At 44.0% G+C, this 6,637-nt stretch overlaps 1 protein-coding gene across 16 annotated transcripts in view; it reads right to left on the bottom strand.

The window, feature by feature from the left end:
- PLAGL1 (PLAG1 like zinc finger 1) overlaps positions 1-6,124 on the bottom strand; it is a 66,537-nt gene extending 60,413 nt beyond the window's left edge. For 15 of the 16 annotated variants that reach the window (XM_060188697.1, XM_060188701.1, XM_060188693.1 and 12 more), the window contains exon 1: positions 5,849-6,124. The gene's annotated coding sequence lies outside the window, so the exon portion shown is untranslated. The remainder of the gene's footprint in view (positions 1-5,848) is intronic. The other variant, XM_060188690.1, reaches the window with a different exon arrangement.
- Between the last annotated feature and the right edge of the window lie 513 nt (positions 6,125-6,637).

Here is a 6,637-nt window from a genome sequence, read left to right on the forward strand (position 1 = left end):
AAATTCTGAACAGATAGCTATGACTAATAAAAGTGTATGTATAAAAGTATGTTGTTGGTTGTGATACAGGTTGTATACTGTTTGTCATTTCTTGCTCTAAAACAAAAGCACAGTAACGCAACTTACACAACATGGGTGAATCTCAAAAATATCTTATGAACAAAAGGGCACTGGACAAAAAGGATAGACTGTATAAACTACTTATGTACATTTTAGGAATACTTGGAAAACACCCATGGTAAAAAAAAAATTCAAGACAGTCCTTGTCTCGGGTTGCAAAGTAGTTGTAGTGACAGGAAGGAACAGAAGATACCTTTGCATGGGTGAAAATGCTTTATGTCTTTATTTGGGTGGTGGTCACACAGACATATACATATCAACATTTCATTAGGTCGTACACTTACTATCATGTCTTTATTGTATACAAATGATAGCTCAATTTGGAGAAAAGAGTTAAGACAAAACATAGCATGCAATCCTGAAGAGATTATCTGGAGTTCAACATGAACAGACAATAAATTGAGTAATTACAAAAAGTAAATCAAAAGACATGACTGAACGAGAAAGACTAATGGAAGTGTAACCAGAGTTCTTGAAGGATAGATAGAAAAAAAAAATTAGTGGGAAACCAATCCTGAACATGATAAAGGGTCCACTTTTCAAGAATTAATGGAAGACAAACCTCAGAGAGGGGAAACCCCACATCTAGGTTAAGTGACATGTTCACACCCAGACACACTCTGCAGCAAAACTGTAGAACACAAGAGGAAAGAGGAAATCTTACATGTAGGTTAAAAAAAGAGAGGCATTATTAACAGGAGTGACTTGAATTAATCATAATGCTACAATTAGAAGTCCATAGAGTGATATCTCTATCAGACTTAAGAAACAACTAACCTGGAAAGATCCACTCAACCAAAGCATGATTCAAAAATGAAAGAAAAACAGGTGTCTTCAGATAAAGTCTGTCATCAAAAGTCTTTAATAAATATGCTTCTAAAATACATATCATAAGGGAGGGAAGAAGGCACGGCCTGGAATGCAAGAAGGAAGGAATGACAAGTAAAGAATCCATAAAATAAAATTAAAAAAAAAAATCAGATGTTAATGAGAAAAAACATTAAGATAAAACTGAAACTGAATAATAGCAGCATGTAAGCAGATGGTTAACTGGCATCAAAACAATTTAAACTTATTTGGAAAATAGTGTAATTAATAAATTACTAAACCGTAAGTTAATACCTAAAATTGTTTAAGGAAAACTGCTATAAGAAAGAAACAAAACTATTTTTACACTAATCAAGAAGGGGAAATGGAGTAGGAAAAATTCAAAAAATGATAAAGAAGAAAAAAAAAGACCTAATAAAAACACAAGACAGAATGCTAGATTGAATCCTAAGTGAAGCGTGATTATATTAAATTTAACTGTATTAAGAGGGCCAGTTAAAAGATAAAGATGAATAGAGTGGGTCAGAAAGAACAACTGGGTTCTGCCTATGTAAGTGATATTCTAAGCAAATGCTAACCAAAACCAAAAAAAAAAAAAAAGCATACCTGTAGTATTACAACACAAAATGGATTTTAAGGCAACAGATATTTGGGGAAAGAGACACCATCAATTTATAATGAGAAAGGGTTCAATTCACTGAGAAGACAGACCGATTCCAAACGTGTACAATTTTCAACTTTTATAAAATTGACAGAATTAAAATAAGACGAGAAGACACATTATTTTATTGTGATATTTTATTACAGTTAGCTCATACAGATGAAACAAGAAAACTAGAAAAGATTCAAATGCTACAACTTGTATGCTTGATGTAAGGCACACAGCACGCATACCTACCTTGCCCTCAAAGTCTGTGAGTATGTATTCTCCTCCCTCAGTCAAGGAGCAGTTGATAAACTTAACAAGCTGCCACAAAGCAATTCTCAAATTTCAAAGAATCAATTGCATAGAGCCCTCACTAGCTGACTGCAGTGTGAGTTGGAAATCAATAACAGAAAGGCTAATTCTTGAAATCTTCAACTTTGGAAACCACCATAATACTTTTAAAAATTTTACAGAGAAAGAAGAAAAATTTTATCGTGAAAGATAATTAATTCTTCGAACTGAAAAAAAATATATATACTATGCATGGACTCATAATAAGATACATAATAAATGTGGAAAGAAAAATGACCAGTCGCCAAATAAATGCAAATACATGTGAGGAAAAGTATATGAAAAGAGGCACTGCAAATCACTGACTCAAGGAAATAATGTGTGTGTGTATGTGTGTGTGTGTATGTGTGTATGTGTGTGTATGTGTGTATGTGTGTGTATGTGTGTGTATGTGTGTATGTGTGTGTATGTGTGTGTATGTGTGTATGTGTGTATGTGTGTATGTGTGTATGTGTGTGTATGTGTGTGTATGTGTGTGTATGTGTGTGTGTATGTGTGTGTGTATGTGTGTGCATGAGTCTCAGGTAATTGAAGCATAAGAGACTACATAAACATCTATAAACATATGTCAAGCAAATTAAGTAGCTAAATGTTCAAAAAATATCAACTTAAATGTATTCATTTTTTTTCTTGAAGGGTTAAAAAAATGCTTGAGAAGAAAAGCATAAGATACAAAGAAAATCGTCTTCAGTTTATATAACCAGCAAAAGATTTGTATCTTAAACAATGTTTCCCGATAGACATGTATGCAATAACGTAAATGATTCAACAATCTAATATTACCAAATGAAGTCAGATACTTCAAAATATACTTGTTACACTGGACATGTGGTCCTAGAGTGACTCAAAACCTGAAGTCATTAAAGTAAATAGGATCTCTTAGCACTTAAAAATCCTTGATGAAGGTCCATGAAGAGCTACTGACTGCATATACATTTTAGCATTTCATTTTTTTGTCATAAGATAATTTGATTTAGCTTGAATTACTATTTTAAAAAACTTGCTTTTCAAGAACTGTGTAACAACCACTTCTGAGAAAGCAAACACACCAAAATGATAAAATATTACTATCGTGTGTATGATCTTAATTTTCATGCAGATATCTTAACATTACATGATATAAAAACATAACAAACATTGCTTTTTACCATAGGATTAAAGAAATAAAACATGACATAGATTGTTAAAACCTCTAGGTATCTATCTCTTCTCATGTCCTTTCTGTTTAAGAGCTACTGAGAAATAAGAAGAATTTTCTAGAGTTCTGGCTTGAGAACCATCGTTTTGCTATATGTCTCTCTCTATGTATGAATGTCTATGCACATGGGAAATTGGCCTACAAACTTTCTATGCATCATTAACAAGGAGTCAGAAAGCAAACACTTGCTGCTCATTTCAGAAAATAAAGCAGTCCCCGCTCTCAAAGCCGTGGCACTGTTGTTTCACCATCACAATTCCATGGCTCCCAGGGATGGCCACTTGCCTGACCGTCATAGCATTCATTTCTCTACAGTTTTCCCTTTGCTGCCTTTAGCACCTATGTATGAATTTTAAAACCAAGCATTTATTTCACCAGCTTCTGAGTTTCACATGGATGATCTTATATCAAATTCTCCAGCAACAGTTTTTTTTTTTCTGGAGTGGGGTGGGGGAGATCAGCATTATGAAGACATATGTATGTTAAAATATAAAACGACTTAATCCATGACTGTGCACCACATGCCTGAAGTACAATTCCCTTTTCTCCTTCACATGGCCATGAATGCTGCTTCCAGCTTTGGGGTAGTGCCGATAGCATTGCAGAAAACTTTGTACATGTCTGCTTGTGTATGCATAAATATTTATTTATGGTGTATTGCACCAAAGGAAAAGACCCAGTGTGTGTGTGTGTGTGTGATGTGTGTGATGTGTGTGTGGTGTGTGTGGTGTGTGTGTATGCGTGTGTATGTATGTGTGGTGTGTGTATGTGTGTGTGGTTTGTGTGTGTGTATGTGTGTGTGTTGTGTGTGTGTGTGTGTGAGTGTGTGTGCGTGTGCGTGTGCGTGTGTTGTGTGTGTGTTGGGGTGTTTAGGTCCCGGAACATGATGGCAGAGGAAAACCTAATGAGGGTTGGTTTTTTATGTAGAAAACTGGGAAATATTAAGCATGTACAAACTATTCTGTTTTGCTGTCAACTGTAAACCATAATCCCCCAATAAAGAAATTTAAAAAATTATTTAGGGCAGAGGCTTTCATTTTTTTCTTGGGAAGGGGGACTGTGACCATACTAAAGAATGGCATTTTCCATCATGGCACACATCTGTGTATTAGAGGAAAACTCTCATGAACAAATACCCAATGACTTGAGACATACATTCTGACATTTTATATTCTGTTCAAATTTCACAAATTGTCATCATTATCCACTTCACTGGCTTCACTGTCTACTAAAATGCGCTTTAGACTTGAAACAGGCAATTCTCCAGAGGATCTAAATACCGAGGAGCAGAACTGCTAGAACGCAGAGTCAGATGACGTCGACCTTATTTTAGATGCTTAACTTGGCAAATAAACGTTCTTATCTCAGTATAGAGAAATGTACTACTCTATGATTTTACACCTTAATCTGTGAAACATCAGCTTGCTTCATCTTTAAGCGGTATTAATCACTTACCATGTGCTAAATACCCACTGGACTCCGAGTGAGACTGGTAGGGTGGTTCATAGACTGGACAACAGGCGTAAGGGGATCTAAGAGGAGACTCACATGAAACCCTAGGAAACTCACAGAAGGGGTCTCGGACCCTGCCTGGGGAGAAAGGAGTTGGGAGGAAAATTCCTGGAAGGAGGAGGATCTAAATTGAGTGCTTCTATTGTAATTTTTATTGGTTTCCTCAAACAGAAAAGTAACACATTTGCGGGGGTGTGTGTGTGAAAATTAATTTATTAAGAGCTAAAAAAAAAACAAACACCCAAATCCCTACCGTTGTCTAAAGTTTGATGCTGAGCCTAAATAAACCAAGGTGCATTATCAGGTATCCCAGTCTATTCTTTCATTTTTAGGAAGAATCCACTTTAATTTTTAGGAGCATATATTATCCCATGATATTCAAACAGGAGGCAAATCGTATTTCTCAAGAATGAATGCAAAGGCAAGCATTTCATAGAGAGGACCCTTATGACAGAAAGACCCCCCCCACCCCCGTACCCCTCCCTCAACAAGGTTTCAAACCCCGAGTGCATTTACTGTGCACCCCAATATACACGAATGATCCCCAAAGCGTCAAGAAAAATAAATAAATTAATTAATTAATTAAAAATAATAATAAACGGCCAGCCCTAAGTATTTTTGGTTCAGGGCAGCTTAGCTCGCTGGGGTGACAATGTGCTGGAGTTTCACACTTGCTCCTGGGGAGCCTTGGACCCCGGTCCGCACTCCGTGCCCAGTGCGGCAGGAAGCCCTGGACGGTCCTCGCTGCGCGGCACGGAGCCCGGAGCCTGGGGCAGCGCGCGCGGCACGGGGCGCGGGGCACGGAGCCCGGGATGGTCCTGGCCACGCGGCACGGAGCCCGGGATGGTCCTGGCCACGCGGCACGGAGCCCGGGATGGTCCTGGCCACGCGGCACGGAGCCCGGGATGGTCCTGGCCGCGGGGCACGGAGCCCGGGATGGTCCTGGCCGCGGGGCACGGAGCCCGGGATGGTCCTGGCCGCGGGGCACGGAGCCTGGGATGGTCCTGGCCGCGCGGCACGGAGCCCGGAGCATTGCCCGCTGCGCGGCACGGCGCCCGGGGAAGCGCGCGGCACGGGGCACGGAGCCCGCAGCCTGCAGCCCGGGATGGTCCTGGCCGCGCGGCACGGAGCCCGCAGCCTGCAGCCCGCGGCAGTGCCCGCCCGCCCGCCCGGCCATCCCCCCCATCACCTACCGTGGCAGGTCGGGGCCCCGCAACTCAGGCGCGGCCGTGGGGCTGCACCGCCTGCGCGGCCATGACGGCGCCCCGGCCCGCGCTCCGGCTCGGCTCCGGCTCCGGCTCCGGCTCCGGCTCCGCCGCGGGAGAGCAGAGCCGCCCCGTCTGGTCTGTCGGTGCAGGCGCAGCGCCGGCAGAGTGAGAGCAGACCCGCCCCGGCCGCGGCTAAATCAAGGCTCGGGGCGGTCCCGCCGGGCTGAGTGACAAATGGCAGATGCCGGGGGCTTAGCCGCCCTCCGCGGCCGCGAGCGGGGCTGCGCCAGGAGGCCGCGCACAGGCGGGGCCCGGGAGCCGGAACGGCGCGGCCGCCAGGGCGCTGGGGCCCCGCAGGGGCGTCACGTGGCCGCGGGAGGCCGGGCGGGCGGGGAGCCGGGGGTCGGGCGGGGGCGCGGGGCGCGGGAGGGGGAGAGGGAGAGGGAGAGGGAGAGGGAGCGGGAAGCAGCCCGGCGTGGCGAGCCAGAGCCACCCCGGGGCCGCCAGGTACCGAGCTGGCGCAGGTGAACCCCAGGCGGCAAGTCACCGCCGGGATGAATCTCCCCGAGCCACGGGCGGACGGGAAACCGCAGATGCGGGGAAGGCGCCGCGCTAGGCCGGGGGCACTGGGCTCCCGCACCCGCAGGGCGGTGATGGTGGCCCCTCCGCGGCACCCTTTGCGCACCCCCACCAGGACACTCCTCTGACAGCTACTCTGACCCCCCCCTCCCACACACACACCCCTGCCACCATCACCTTGCAGAAGAAGAGACG

The sequence above is a fragment of the Erinaceus europaeus genome, chromosome 4 (assembly GCF_950295315.1).
Source record: "Erinaceus europaeus chromosome 4, mEriEur2.1, whole genome shotgun sequence".
NCBI lineage: Eukaryota > Metazoa > Chordata > Mammalia > Eulipotyphla > Erinaceidae > Erinaceus > Erinaceus europaeus.